This window comes from Sturnus vulgaris, chromosome 3 (assembly GCF_052056855.1).
Source record: "Sturnus vulgaris isolate bStuVul1 chromosome 3, bStuVul1.hap1, whole genome shotgun sequence".
NCBI classification, from domain to species: Eukaryota; Metazoa; Chordata; class Aves; order Passeriformes; family Sturnidae; genus Sturnus; species Sturnus vulgaris.
The window spans coordinates 67,957,040-67,972,480 of NC_142245.1; positions in this window are offsets into that span (position 1 = coordinate 67,957,040).

Consider the following 15,441-nt stretch of genomic DNA (forward strand, 5'->3'; position numbering starts at 1 on the left):
AGAACCTAGGGATTATTGATAGCAATAGCTGTGATGTGAAGTCAAGCACTTTTTGCAATCTTGATAATACACCTGAAATTAGAGGTGATGCCAGGAATCTATCTGGACTTCGTAAACAAAAAGACAGAATTGTGTACTAGGATAAAATCCCAAGCACCTGCTGTCTTTCCAGTCAAGGGGAGTTTGGCCTTTGTCCCAGGTTTTTAGTAAAGGGGGACATTTGTTTTTCTTTCTAGTCCATCCAAGTATTTCCTGCTGCCAAGGACTGTAGTTTCTGTTAAACAAAATCACTTCATGAGAACATGAGACCTGACCTCAGTTCATTTACTCAGAACATTAGCTTCTAAAAAATGGAAAAATAATTCTAATATCTTCCCTTTGTAGCATTCCATGCCATAAACAGTAATTTCTGGCATTAAGGGCTGATGACAGATAATGGTATCAGTCCATTATTATCCTAGTAAAGTGTGGATCCTAGCCAGCAGAAATCTAAGAAATGAGAAAACAACCAACATTGACTTGCTATTACTTAAGGGATGACTGGAGAAAGGTTAGGTATTTGTTTAGATCATTTATTTATCAGCAATACATGATCAATACATTGGAAATTTAAAGTATTTGTGAGAGGGTCAGGTGTCATTTACACACAAGGTAATAATATTGCATTACATTTCTTCCTATCTGAGAAAAGATTTGTAAAACTCTTGGAGTATATGTTTAATCACTAAAGACTATTTCAACCTAGAGTGTGAATATTCTAGGAAGAACCCCATTGATTATGAAGGGTGATAATGTTCCTTTGGACTGCTCATAGGACGCTATGCATTAAATACATTGAAAAATTAAAAACACAATTTCTGAGGTACTGGTCTGGTACTTACAGTCAGAACAGATGGATTTTTATCCCTGTATCTCAAGACTTTTGTTTTTGGCTGCCCTGTAGATTTCATCTAGGCTATCTGGACTTAGAATCACTAAGGCTGGAAAAGACCTCCCAGATCACCAAGTCCAGCCTTTGGTTGAACATCACTGTATCACCTTCAGCATAGCACTGAGTGCCAGGTCCAGTCATTTCTTGAGCACTTCCAGGGATGGTGACTCCAGCATTTCCCTGGGTAGCTCATTTCAATGCTTGACAATCCTTTCAGTACATTTGTCCTCCTCATCCAGATCATTGATACAGATATTAAACAATAAAATGTTCATGTTTCTTATAGACAGGATTTCCTGGACTTTTCTTTCAAAACAGAGAGTTGAAGATGTGCATGGTGTTTTGTTATTCAAGTTGAATTGTTCTGAACTTCATTTATAATTATTTTTGAATTTGCTAAACATTCAAAATACAAAGCTATGAAACCAAAACAGTGGTGATGTTTCAATATTTGTTTTATTCAGAAACTCATGAGTAGAAACATAAAGTGCCCCTTTTAATTAACTGGTTAGCAAAACATGTAAAAAAGATTGAATTGTGTCTATCATTCTCACTGTGTGTATAATGCAACATACTTTTTTTTGTAACATAAACACAGATTGTAGAATTTGAGAAGGCATCATGTAAGCATATAATTGTGTCTGTGTTGTTTTCCAGAAAATATAACATGGTATTTCAACTCATCCTCTAAATATTTAAGGTTCTTAAATGCTGTCATCCTGTGATTGTCTGGGAGGGAAAATGAAATACAGGTATGAGACAGATTTTATCAAAAGCACAGAATTATCATACTAATGCACAATAACTCATATGTGGAAGGCAAGATCAATGCCTGATAAACTTGATTATTATCCTAAGCTTCAAGTGAAACATGGCCCAGTCTAAAATAAGAGAATTCAAATACCCATCAGAAGAAGGAAGTTTGAGCTTATAGGGTTTTCTGTGCTTCTGTCTCAAATATGATAAACCACAAAGAAATCAATTGATAGATTTTCAAGAATTCTAAAAGACTTCTCATTTCAAAGTAAGGAAGAATCAGTGAAAATAGATGTGAGAGATTATCCTACCTTCCCTTGGCAGCAAAGATGAACAATGTTCACCCAAAAGTGAAACTCCAATTACCAAATCTGTTTGTGGCCACACATGAGAAGTACAATCTTGACACAGTCTGAAGGCACTGGTTTTCCCCTCCAAACATTTTTGTATTAAGAAAGCAGTTAGTTCAGAAAATTCTTAGAGCATGACAGTTCAGATTTCTCTTAATAAAATGATTTCCCTATGAATATGTCAAGAGAATAAGCAAACTGAAAATTATTATTGATTATTAAATGACATTAGAAAGCACATTTCTTAAGGCTTTTATAAACTTGCTTTTTTGCAGATCTCAAAATCCTAAATTCTGTGTTGTAATGTCTCAAATTCCATTTCAGGCAATCATTTCTTTCAACTTAATTACAGTAATTGAAAAATTATAATATTAAAGAAAACATTGTCTGTGACACCACTTTTGTCCAGACTCCAGTCTAAAATTTTACGGGAACAAGAGGGGGAATAATAGAACTGGATGGCTTTTAATAGTGTAGTGGTGATGGAATGAAGAATTTGCCCGGCATATTTGAATAAAACATTATTAAACTAGAGAACAGAAAATGCTTCTTCATATAATGTCAGTTTAGTTCTACACAAAACACCTACTTCAGAGAGTATTTGACTTAATAGAAATACAAACTTAGCAGCCAGAGGAAAATGGAGGGGCTTTCTCATTATCTGATAGATATGCAGACATAGCTGTACAGTGCAATTGATGAACTACTACTGCTGAATCCATCTGTTTATGTTCTACCAAGGGCACCTTTTTATGTCTGTCTGATGCCTGCATCCATCCTCCTTGAAGGATTCCCATGGGTGTGCACAGCCCTTTCTGTGAGCTGTGCAACACAGGTTCTGGCACATCTGCCTCTGCAGTTTACCTGCCAGTGAGAGCAATTCTCATTTGAAAACTGCTGAACTCAGGTAGCAAAGCTCCGTGCCCATGTGCAAAGATTATACAACATTAGGTGTAGCAGGATAAATGGATTCATGTACCTCCAGCATCGCTTTTTCAAAATCAGTGCTAAGAAATAGCTTGGCACAGAGAAAAGAGCTGCTGAAGGCAGCACTGCAAGAGGACAGTGATTATCTGAGATGTAGCACAGTTGCTATTAGAGCAGGTAGGAGTGCTACCTGGGAGCTGTGTAAATATGAAAAGCCATTTTCTATTATCCAGCAGATTTCCTCTGCCATCAGATTCACCTGGGAAGAAGGATAGATAAACATGGATCTTCACATGACAAAATTTAACAAAAGGAATGCTTGTTCAAAAAGCCTGCAGTTGGTTCTGCCTGCAGGTTATTAGCAGACTTCAAAGTCTGCTTCTTTATCAGACTGATTTCATGGTGTGGTAAGTCACTGGACTATGTGACATATAAGATACAGTTTGCTCAGGCATTTTCTGGAATCTTCTGGTATAATCTTTCTAGAAGGGTCTGAAACTGGTGGTTTTTATTAATTGAAGCAAGTGAATTTTAAAGACATTGTTAAGCAACAAGTTATGATGTGCATCAATTAATAAAAAATACAAAAAGCTATAAATCAAATCTTCCCTTCCTGCCTACAGCTAGATTCTTCTGCAGAGGTATTTCTGTTATTTGGACTTACTTTTCAGTCAAGCAGTATTCAGCTGTCATCAGAAGTAAGCTTTACACTGTGTCCTGCAGAAAGGTTGTGCTGATTTTCCAGGAAAGTCTCATTCTTTCCACCACCGCTTAGGACTGTTTCAGAGGCAGTCTCTGGAGCAAATACATCTCTTTTCCCTCACACTACCTCTCTATTTTCAGTTCTGCAGTTTTCTGCTTTCCATGTCAATCTTGCTCTGCCTGTCCTCCTAAAACATGGACATTTTTCCAAAATGGAAGAGCAATTCTCAGAGAAAGACCAATTATCCCAAGTGGATATAATTGCACCAGAATGCAGTTGGCAACAGAGTGCAGGAAGCCACAATAAACTGTAAACAAATCCATTAAATAATCATGCTCCTCATCACAGATTGGCTTCCAGTGTACTGACAAACCTTACGTAGCCGTTGGATTTTACACAATTATTCCATATTCTACTTAGCATTAGCAATGATGTTTGGTTTTTTCATGACCATTTAACCAGAGAGTCATGGGTCTGAAACTTCAGAGTTTGCCAGGCCAAATATCAAGATTGGATAGATGGGCATTATGGTCATGTTTCAAATCACGTTCTAACATCTGTAAGAAATCTGGACTTTTTCAAACCATACTTTTCCCTAGTAAACAATCTTGAGTACAATCCTACACAGCCAGACATCTACTGAAGTGTATAACAATTTTTTCAGAACAATATAGAAAGCAAACTAAGGAAATCTGCTGCAATTATTACATAAAGAAAACATTACAAATAGCTGAACCTGTAGTTGCATAAGAAAACTTCAGATTTCAACATTTTTTAATTTGTTGTGAACAAATTATTATTGATCCAAAGAGACAAACATTTCTTGCTTTGCAAGAAAGAAGAGAACAGTTCATGAATATCATAAAATAAACAACTATTGGTAGTAGTCATAGGCTGTTAAAATAAACCATATGTTACAGCAGCATTATAAAAATGAGTCAGCAGCCCTGACGATAGAGCTTTGAGTGCCATTTGATATTTCCTCATCAATCTCTATAATCTACTGTAGATCTGATAATTTGATCATGAACAAACCCTTTCCTAAGTTGATCATGAACAAGCTATTTGCTTAAAAATCTAAAATATTTCTCTTGAGGTCTCTGTGACATGAAAGACAATATGTCAGTCTAGATTTTTTTCTTCAATAAGTCAATCAGTTGACTTAGTAAAATAAAAAAGTCTTGGAAGATTGATCAAAGTCAACAGAAAATTTCTAAATATTTAGAAGCAAAAACTTCCTCCCTTACCTTTTTGTTCTGCTTTTAACTTGGAACCATCTCAGACCCAGAAAAACACACAGAAATGTCAAAGATTTCCATCAAGAACTTTTGGAGTTTTTTAATCATCACAACTCAGAAAAAATTTAAGTTAACATCCTAAAAATGGTGTTCCTTTTGTTTGAATTGCACAAGTTTCTCTTGTCAGTAATTGCTACTACATTTGCTTTTAATATTATAATAACATAAAACAGGTAAAAGAAGTTGTATTCAACTATTAACACTATTACATTTTCCTCTCATAGTCATAATAAGACTTTTTCATTTCAGAACTATGACATCAGTGGAACTCTGGTAGATAGTAAGAACATCTTGGAGCTGTTGCTTGATTGCAATTTTAAAAATTATTTTGTAGATGTGCTTTGTTTTTTTTTCTTGTGAGGTTCTCTATGTGGCATGACCCACTTATTAGACTCATTTTAGTGTTTTTCACCCAGCACTCTGCCCACACATGATACTATAATATGGATCTTGATGTCTTCAATAGCATACTGTAGTTTTGAAGATATTTGGTCTTTCTTACAGTGAAGGACTAAGTTCAAAATCAATCAATATACTTTTATTTAATTCCATGGTTAGACAAGTTTAAAGTTCGACTCTCTTACCAACATTTATTTTCTGTTTTTATTGTTCTATCTGTAACATTTTCTTCTTCCTTCTACGTTCTTCTCCTTCCAGCACACACATTGGAGAATAATCAGGACTTTAGATGTACTGTAGTGGATGGCTCACTGTACAGTCAATAATTGAAAAACTCCTCCCAGTGTAATTTCTGTAACTCAAAAGACTGTTTTCCCTCCAGTATGGTATTAAATAAAGAGTTTGGTTTACAAATAAATGCTGAATCTTTCCAAAGGCCATCTGATAAGACTAGCAATTTAAGAGTGAAGACAGTACAGCTATGCTTTTATGAGAAAAATACTATTGAAAATCTACTGCATTAATTCAAGTGTATTGAACTGAAAAGTTTTTTAGAAGAAACATCAACTAAAAAAATTCTTCCGTTACACTTTTCCAGCAGCTTACTGCTGGCAATGGAAATGTCACTGAATGTAATTGTCCTTGGAGTTCTTAGGGTTACAAGGATATTACATCACCTAGCAACAAAAACATCTATTTGGGATACAAAGATCAAATGAGTTCTTTTAGCGGGTTGTAGATCCCCCAGGATATACACAAATAAACTCCCATAGAAATCAACACAGTTTACAAGGCAGTCTCTTTCTTTGTCCTTGATGCATCAGTGCTTTTCGTTTGGAAGATTTTGACCTTTTGCTAGCAAAACTGGTAACAGTCTCCTTATTTCATTTTTGTGTTTGTTTGTTTGTTTATTTGTTTATTTTCAGACACAAAAAATGTACTTAGAGATTTGCATACTGTTCTTCGAAGATCCTTCCATCCAGCTCATTGTCTCTTCTTCAAAGTGAGATTTTATTGAATTTTGGAACCTTGTATATTTAATAACTAGAGTGCGGCAAACGGCAAACTAGCTGTCTTGTAGGAAACTTACTTTTTTTTCATTTAAAACTTTAACGTTTTAACTTCTCCCGTGTCCTCAGACACACTGGCATGTGGTGGGTATTTCAGTCAATACCAGTGATGGCACATCACAGAATGGCCTTAAGACACTCTCAGGGTCCCTGCAATCAGGCACTTCATCCTCATCTGCCCTGTTGCCATGGATCTTGTAATTTTGTAGAATCAGGTCTGACTCACCAGGAATGAAGTGTCCTTCACAGGATCATTCAGAACAATGAAATGGTTATGCAGACAAGTATTGATAAATGTGGGCTGACTTCAGAAATCCATGGAAAACCTCTTTCTGAGTATTAAACGGTGAAATTCAATACTTCATCCTGTTTCATCTTCGCCATCCTTTGTAGTCTGCAGTTAGCTGTAGTTTACAGAATACCACAATGATATACGACAAGTTTCACTCCTCTTACACCCTCTGAGTACATGCTAGACTTTTATTAATCTCATTGAGCTGGAAAGTGTGTGTGTGGGGCAGAACAACCTGCCTTGTTCTTAACATTTTCTGACTCAGTTCTGACTATTCTGTGTGATTCCCTAAGTGTGCCTTTTCTCTTTGTGCTTTGTGCTCAGGTTTCCAGTTTGCTTCTTTACTTTAAGGACAGATCTTCAAAGGGGTTAAGCATCTTTGAAAATCTTCTCATAAGCCTGTGAAATTTTAAGATCAAAGTCTTTTTCTAGAGACTAGTCTAAATTTCTTCTTACTCATTCTTAATTGATAGCAGTATGATCAAAAGCTAAAATGTAGATAAAGCCAAAGATGGACTGAAGTGGTATTTGGAAACCTATGCAGATGCATATTGATCCATCAAGACATTGTGTGAACACGAATCCTAAATCATTCTAACTCTTCTAGGAATCCAGTTGAATGAGCAATTGTAGAGTCAACAAGATTTGGTGGGCAGAGGACCCCATACTGTGGGATCCTGGTGTCTTGGGCAGCTTCTAGTGGAGCTTCTATTCAGCACAAAGAACAGAATCCAGCCTAAGAAGTTTCTGTAATTTATTCCATCATCTGTATTACTTTAAAAAGTGATGAGTGTATCTATGACGTAACCAAGCATTTTACACTGAAGTTTGCTGAAAAGGAGCAAAGGTTTTTTGTGCTAATTGACAGATTTTCTCTCTCAGACTTCCAAACTTTCAGTCAGTCCAGGAAGTTTGATTATACAACCTGCTCATGTAATGCAATAATAAAAATAACAACACTTTAAATTTATTTTATATGGAGAATTATGATATGGTCTAGACACACACTTCAGTAAATACATCAAAAAAACAGGACTAGTGTTCTAAGCCAAGCACACAAATGTTACTACAGGCAAACAGAAGTCCCTTGGAGATAACTAGCTGATATATCAGGGAATTCTCAAAGACTGATCATTAATGCACCAAAGCCATATAAATTCAATGAAACAATCAGAAGACATTAAAGAAAGGCAGCTTTATGTCTACTTCGGGCCCATTCTTCATATGATATAAGTCAAGACAAATCCCTGTCACATCATATTTTCTTGCTGTGGGATGATGTGGGGGGATAAGGGGCCCACTTAGCTCTTTTGTGTAGCTCATTTGAAATAACCCAGATTAATGGGGACCTGTCTTTTTTACCCTTGTAGGGAATGATAAATACTAAGAAATATTATTGAAGCCATTCAGCTGCCCATTAATAATACATTAGTAAATACCATATGATCAAATTTCAGCTTGCAGCTGAGCCAAGTGTTAGCTTAAATACCAGCAATATTTCATTCATGAAGGGTAAGGATGCTGCTAGCATCTATATGTATATAGGATGCAGAAAGGAGAAAAAATAGGTTCCAAAACACTTGAAATACTATTTTATCCTAGCTGAAGAAGCATGGGGAAAGTTTCCCAAATGGGCAGAGCACAGAGTATCACAGAAACAGTGATGGTTATCCTCTTGACTTTCTCCAAAGCTTAACAATCTTTTATTCTGCTTGCAGAGCCCAATTCATACCTGAATTTTGCCAGAAAAAATTAATCTATTTTCAAAGGTTTCTTTCCTTTTATATTCTTAAGCAAGATTAAAAGATAATAATTTAAACCCTTTGGCAATGACTACTATTTTTGTTCTCGCTTCCTCAGGGACAATCCCTGATTTTCTCAAGAATCTTAAAAGCTTTATAATTTTCCCTGGACTTGCTTCTTTTTTGAAGGGTCTGTACTCTCTTTATAGCTTCTTAGAAGATCAATCCTTTTCTTTCCTGGAAATGGCCAATAGTCTGTTTTGTGTGTAGTGAGTTTAGTTTACATCTAAATTTGCTCTTTTTATAGGCAATAGTCTGCTTTCAAGTTCTTCCACTTTTTTGTCAGTGACTGTAGGTAACATCATTTTTCATGCAACAACATTGGCCATATCTGAAAGGACGCTATTTTTTGTTGCCACCCTCCAAAGAAATCTGGTGAAAGTTTTTCTTTTTTCTTTTTTAAAATTATTTTTCAAGTTGAATTAGTCTCTATACATACATCAGATTTCTTTATTGGACTGACATTGCATTAGGTCATCCCATGCCAGGAGACATCCTGTAGTAGCTGTTCACTAATATGTATTATTCATATAATTAATTCAGTCTTTGAAATTGAGAAGCCCTAAAAAATAATAGGAAAAAAACCAACTTGGAATTTACAAACAATGCTGCAGTTTGTCTATTTTACCTATTGATTATAAAAGTCCATTATACTTTCAAGTCTGTATAGTTTTAATTTCGTTCTATTTAGAAAACCTCTGTGTATCTGTGTGTGTATGGGTGTATGTGTATATAATAGGTAACACACGTTTTAACTAAGGAATTTTTGGAGACTTGCAAAGGAATTTTTAAGAACTGATATAAAGACCATGACATTCAGATTTTAGGTAACTTTCAAAGAGAATCTATTAGGGATTAAAAAAAAATTATATTTGGTTTGATGAAATAAGACCTTAAAATATTAGGTATATAAAATCAGACCTATAAAATTTTATGGAAGCATAACTGCCCTGACACAAAAACATACTGCAGATTTAAAATGCTCTCCAAAGGAATTTTTTTTTTTTTTTTTTTCAGTATAATGGTATGGCCTACAGACTCAGAGATGAAAATCCAGTCAGCGGTCATATAACTTGACATTAATTGACCCTCTGCATTATGTAACCTACATGTAAATATAATACTTCCAGTCTCAGGCTCTTGGTTTTCTTAGCTCAAAAGACACAATTCTGTTCAAAACTTGCATGTTTTTTATCATAACTATTAAGTGGTAAATTTTCTCTACCTTACTGTTCTTATCAAACTAAACAGACAGAGATGGTATCTTGAATTTTATCTCAATAATTACCCTAAGCAGCAAATTCCCCTTGGATGCTATAAACAAATTCTTGATAGAGAGTCCCTAAGGAGTTCACCCACCTCAAGGAGTAAGGCATTGTAAGGCTGTAAGACAAACCTTAGCACTAGAAAGAATCCTGAAACAGGGTGTTATTCCTCTAATGTGAGGAAAAATATGTGTATTTCAGCTGCAGGTTGCAGGGTAGGAGAATGTAATTTGTTTATTTAAACACTTGGTCCTCAGATGGGTTGTGGAATTCACCATTTTATTTTTCAAACCAAAATTATGATCTCTTAAATTTTGAGGAGGCACCTGGACAGAGAAGACACCCTCTGGTTCATTCCATTTATGAAATCTGAACTAAACTTGACTCTTGCCCCAGGGAGTAGGGGTATAATTAACTCTCATTAATTAAAAAAAAAAAAAAAGTCAAGCTATCACTTATGTTTGTCTTCACACTCAAGGCTTCATGAAGACAAAAGTAATAGATATTTAAAACAGCATAAAAAACACCCATAATGCTTTCAAATGTCTGTGTTTAAAGAAGGAAAAAATGCATCAAATACATCAAATAACAAAGCATTTAACACATTGTTAATAATTTGACCAGAACAAAATCTGCTACACTAAAAACAAAATACAATATCCTTGAGTGTTTTCCAAATGTTAAATTAACTATAAGCCTTCAGCAAAATAAATGCAAAACTTTATGAAGTTTACATAAATCATAAGGCTGGGTGACAAGGGATCAAGAGAATAAATTTTGAGATATTGTAGGGTAAATATATTCTCCTAACCTGGATTTTAGGATGTCAGAGGTACCTAATTACCCTGTCTCCTGGAAAAATCCTTGTGAAATGTTCTAAATACACACTTTTATGGAGTTCCCCTTTGGCAATTTTGTATACTGTCTGAAAGTGCAGTATAAATGTATACTTTGTACACAAAGTATGCAAAGTATACATGTATATTTATGGTTATTTTGAGATTACTATAATTTTGCTAAGGGAGTAATGGATTAACCCCTAGTTTTGCTTCTTTAACTCTTCCTTAAGCCAAGATAAATTATTTATTTTTCAGTTGATGCTCTGTAATGAAATTATAACTTAGCAACCATAACCATTTCTAAAACATAACTGATCTTAAAAGACGGATTGTTATTGTGCTGGCATGAACTCCTGGAGTAATTCACCTTGATTGATTAAAAACTCTTATTTTACCCATTGGATTTAGATATGTTTTCATTCCAGAGTAAACAACGGCAGCTAATAGGCATGGTATCTCACTGCTGCGTGATCGAAGACTAGCTTTTAGGACAAGAAATAAATGGAGGTCTAATCTTTCTAGTGCCTTTTAGAGGTACTTAACACTGGTCTACAAAGAGCATTGAATGAAAAGAATTAGTAATGAAAGAGACCTACAAAGTCATTTGTCCAGTTCTCTGCCAAAGCAAGATTGCTTGTCTATGATATACTGTGTTTTTAAATGTGATGTCCAGCTCAACTTTAAATTATTTATCTGACCTGTTACTGTTTCCATTATATCCTTAGACATACCAGGTTATTTTATACTGCAGCTTGGATTTTATTGTGCTACATTTAATTTTGTTCCTATAATAGCATACTTTACAGCAACTTACACAGTCTTCTTTAGCCTTTTACTTGTACTTCTCAGATGCTTGCTGAGTTAGACAAGCTACACCAGTGTGATCATTTTTCTTGGCTATTCAGGCTGTGAAATAACTCTGCCTTGCATGCAAAATCACAGGCTTTTACACGGTGTTGCACTTCAAGGTCAAATTTAATTTACCGTCTACTAAATTCATCAAATGTTATTATGTTCCTACATGTTTCTAATGGTAGAGATATCTTCTATGCAGCATTATTTTCATATACATTATCTAAGACATTTGTAAACCTCTGTATTTAATGTAGGAAACCTGTGTCAAGGGAGAAAACTGCCCTACATGTACTGAGTGAAGTTCTGCTTCACTTTTTAGAATTATGCTAAGCAACAGAATCTCCTCATCTCCATAGGTGATATATTGATAAACTTTGCTATAATCATCACTGTAATGGCCCTGCCTTTAAATATCCGCAGGTTTTTTTGTCCCTATCTTCAATCGTATCTTTTAGGAGATATTTCCTCTTTTGTTTAAAATGTCTGACCTAAAATTACCTAACTCTGATTCACAAAAAGCAGTGAAGAAAGAACCTTATACTCTAGTTTAGAAGAACCCATTACATATTCTATCCATGGTATCATTAGGGCTGCCCACACAAATGCAATCAAAATGAAACATCCAGGGAAATTTTATTGTCAGGATGATTATTGGAAGCAGGGTAAGAGAAGAGCTTTTATCTTTCCTAAAGCATTCTGGGCAGTGTCCTGGGGTGATATGACTTGAAGGGCTTTAAGCCCTTATCCTGGCAGTGTTTATGAGAAGACAGCTGAGGAGAAGGAGGGAAGGCAAGAGGGATGAGGAGAAGCATACTGGACTTCTTCCAGATGCTACCGTGCCTGAAAGAGATTACATCTCATTATTAGTTGGAGAAGGTCCTGTGCAAAATGCCAGTACATGAAAGAAAGCCAAAAACCTGGAAAAAAAGAGCCAAAACCAAAAAATACCTGAAACAAAGACAAAAAGCAACCAACCAAACAAAAAATTGATTCCATTAATAAACTACAGCATTCCCAGTTGCCAGAATCAATAACGGTTAACAGGTATATGCTAGTGAAAACTAATAACTATGTATTTTTCTCTTCCAGGATGACTCTGCAGGGTTTATTAGAGCACAAACCCTTTTTTCAAAATTGAGAATATCACCATCGATCACAGAGTGCAACATATGTGGAACATCAAAGCACAAAGCACAGAAATCTGTCTTTAATAGCCCTCTTCTCTTCACTTATGGACATTTTATAAACACAATATTCAGCTCTCCTTTGGTATTAAAAATGCAGGGTTTAGGTAGCACTTGAACACAGCAGTTCACAACCTGTTTAATAAAGTGAATTTACCATGTTGACTGAGAGATTTCAGCTATTTTTCAAGTTTTCCATTCAAGAGATTTTTCACATCAGCTCTTAACATGCTCCTAACAAGTACAATTTTTTGACCTGCAGACTACATATAATCACCAGTCACTGTAATGAAGAGTGTACTGTACTGTACATTGTCTTGTAACTGCACATGCCACCTAGATCTAGTTAATGAGAAGTCACATAAAAGAGTTTTTTATGTAATAGTTAAAAACCAGAATATTTACATTGCTTTACATCATTCAAAATTCTGATCCAATACCTCAACAAGTGAACTGGGTGGAGGGAGGAGGGGGGCTGTGAGGAGAATGAAAGGGGTAAGAAATGATTGTTTATCTCTACTTATGTGGCACTGATAACAATAAAAAAATATAAAGCAATAGTTGGGTATTTTACAGCACTCTGCAGCATCACTCTGCCAGCCACTAAAAGAAAGAGGAAAATATTATCATGGTGACCTTAAGGAAGGTGAGCAGAATGGCAGACAGAGTAACATTTCTCTAGGAATAGCTGGACTGTGGAAGACATTGTTTTCCTCCTCCTTTGTCTTTGAAGGTCTATCTTTGTCCAGCCTAGCAGGAGATTTAATAGACTGTAACTGATCATCCCTGCAGCCGTCACTGATGATGATTTTTGATTTTTTCTTACTCAAGAGAGAGTACATGCAACTTGCCCCCTATGCCTGGTATTGTTATATTTCCCAGGTATATACATTCAGTAGCTGAAACTGCTTTATTTACTTACTGTAATGGCCAGTTGCAGGAATTTGCTTTACTTATGCCTTGTTTTGACCTTTAAATAATCCCTTGATGGTTTTGACCATTACCAGATAGGAAAAATCAGACTAAATTACCACATGGTCAAGTAAAACAAGTATCATTTTCAATATATGCTTTTAGTGAATAGCTTTCAAAATTCTACACTTATGGGAATTTTAAATGATTGAGTAAATCAGAACAGAATAAAGAAAGCAAAAGAGAATATATCAAAACCAGCTTAATTTGAATGATGGCTATCACAAAGAAACCTGAATATAATCTGGTTTGAGAAGTCTGAACTTCAATCATTTTATGTGATGGTTTTGTAAAAAAGTGAACAAGGAACTGTCATTTGTATACTAATATATTTTTCCCTCTCTGGAAAAAAAAAATAAAATCATGGTCGCAGAGATTATTTTGATTAATTATTGATACACTGTGTCATTCTACTTTCCCAACTCTGTTACTAACCCAAGCCTTGATGGCAGATAGATGTTCTAACAGAGAATAACTACACATGAGCTTCTGACGTTGTATCCAGGAGCATCTGTGTTTGAGAAGAATGAAGGAGAATAGATTGCAACCAGAATTACAACGCTTTACAGTACTTGCCTTCTGAGAGAACTGGCAAGCCAATTATCCACAGCACAAGTTTTGTTTTGTTTCTTTTCCATGTGGCCCAATACCTTTGCAGCAGGAATAATTCAATGCTGAGAGGTGTGCCACAAAGAGAAGTGTGGCAGAAATTCTATTCCTAATTCAGTCGTCTGCCTTATATGAAGTCAAGCACTTTTGAGATCTAAAAAATTAGCTCAGCTGGTAACAAAGTTAACACAGGTGAGGAAAATATTATCTGTAGCAGATAAGAAATAGAAAACAGAGAAGTGATGGATGCAGTAGGGTTTGGTGACAGGGCAATGTGCTGTGAGGAATGTGATCTGGGAGCAAAGAGGAATGAAACAATGTAAAAAACAACAGCTCTGTAAAGAGAAGTGAGGCAGAACATAACATTTTTAAGCTAATGGTTTGAAGCATTAGAATACGGAATTCACTGTGGATGGAGGCAGTACAAATATGCACAGTATGAAACAGAACATTATGATAAAGTAAAAGGAAGAGGTTGGAATGCATTTCATTGAAGGATTAGGTTATTTCTTTGGATGAATGTATTGCAGGTTTTGGGACCACATTTTCAAGCATAGAAATGCCATTTATTTCAAGAGTTATCTGCTACGTACAGAATACATAGATAGGTTTATTTATTTATGCATATATGTATAGATACAAACAATGACTTTAGTAATTTTTGACACCAGAATGAAGAGAATGTGACTATGTTTTTAGCACGCAGATACGATGAAAATTATTTTCTGGATATAATAAATTCTCAAAAAGGCTGAACAACAGTTCCCAGAGTGAGACACTCCGCATGTTTGAATTAATGTTCCTGAGTGCTCCCTTGTTAGTGCTAAGCATATAGTTTAAATAAAGAAATCACATTCCAAGCTCCAAATACAATTTGTCAGCTTTGCTTCTGGGAAGTGTGAAAGCAGCAAAAGTGAGAGTCATTTATTCACCATCTGTTCAGCAACTCACCTCTTTATCACACAGAGATGCAGAAGATACAAAGTTTAGTAAGTTTTCAGACCAGACATCAGGCTGTTAAAAGTGAAGACACGGCATTTTTTATTAACCTTATGAACAGAGATTCACTGGGTTTCCATATGTCCCTTAACTTAACAAGACCACTAAAATTATTAATCATATCACCCCATCGCATCTAATTTTTACAGCAGTATGTAGTTAATATTTTAATATTTACATGGATTAACTG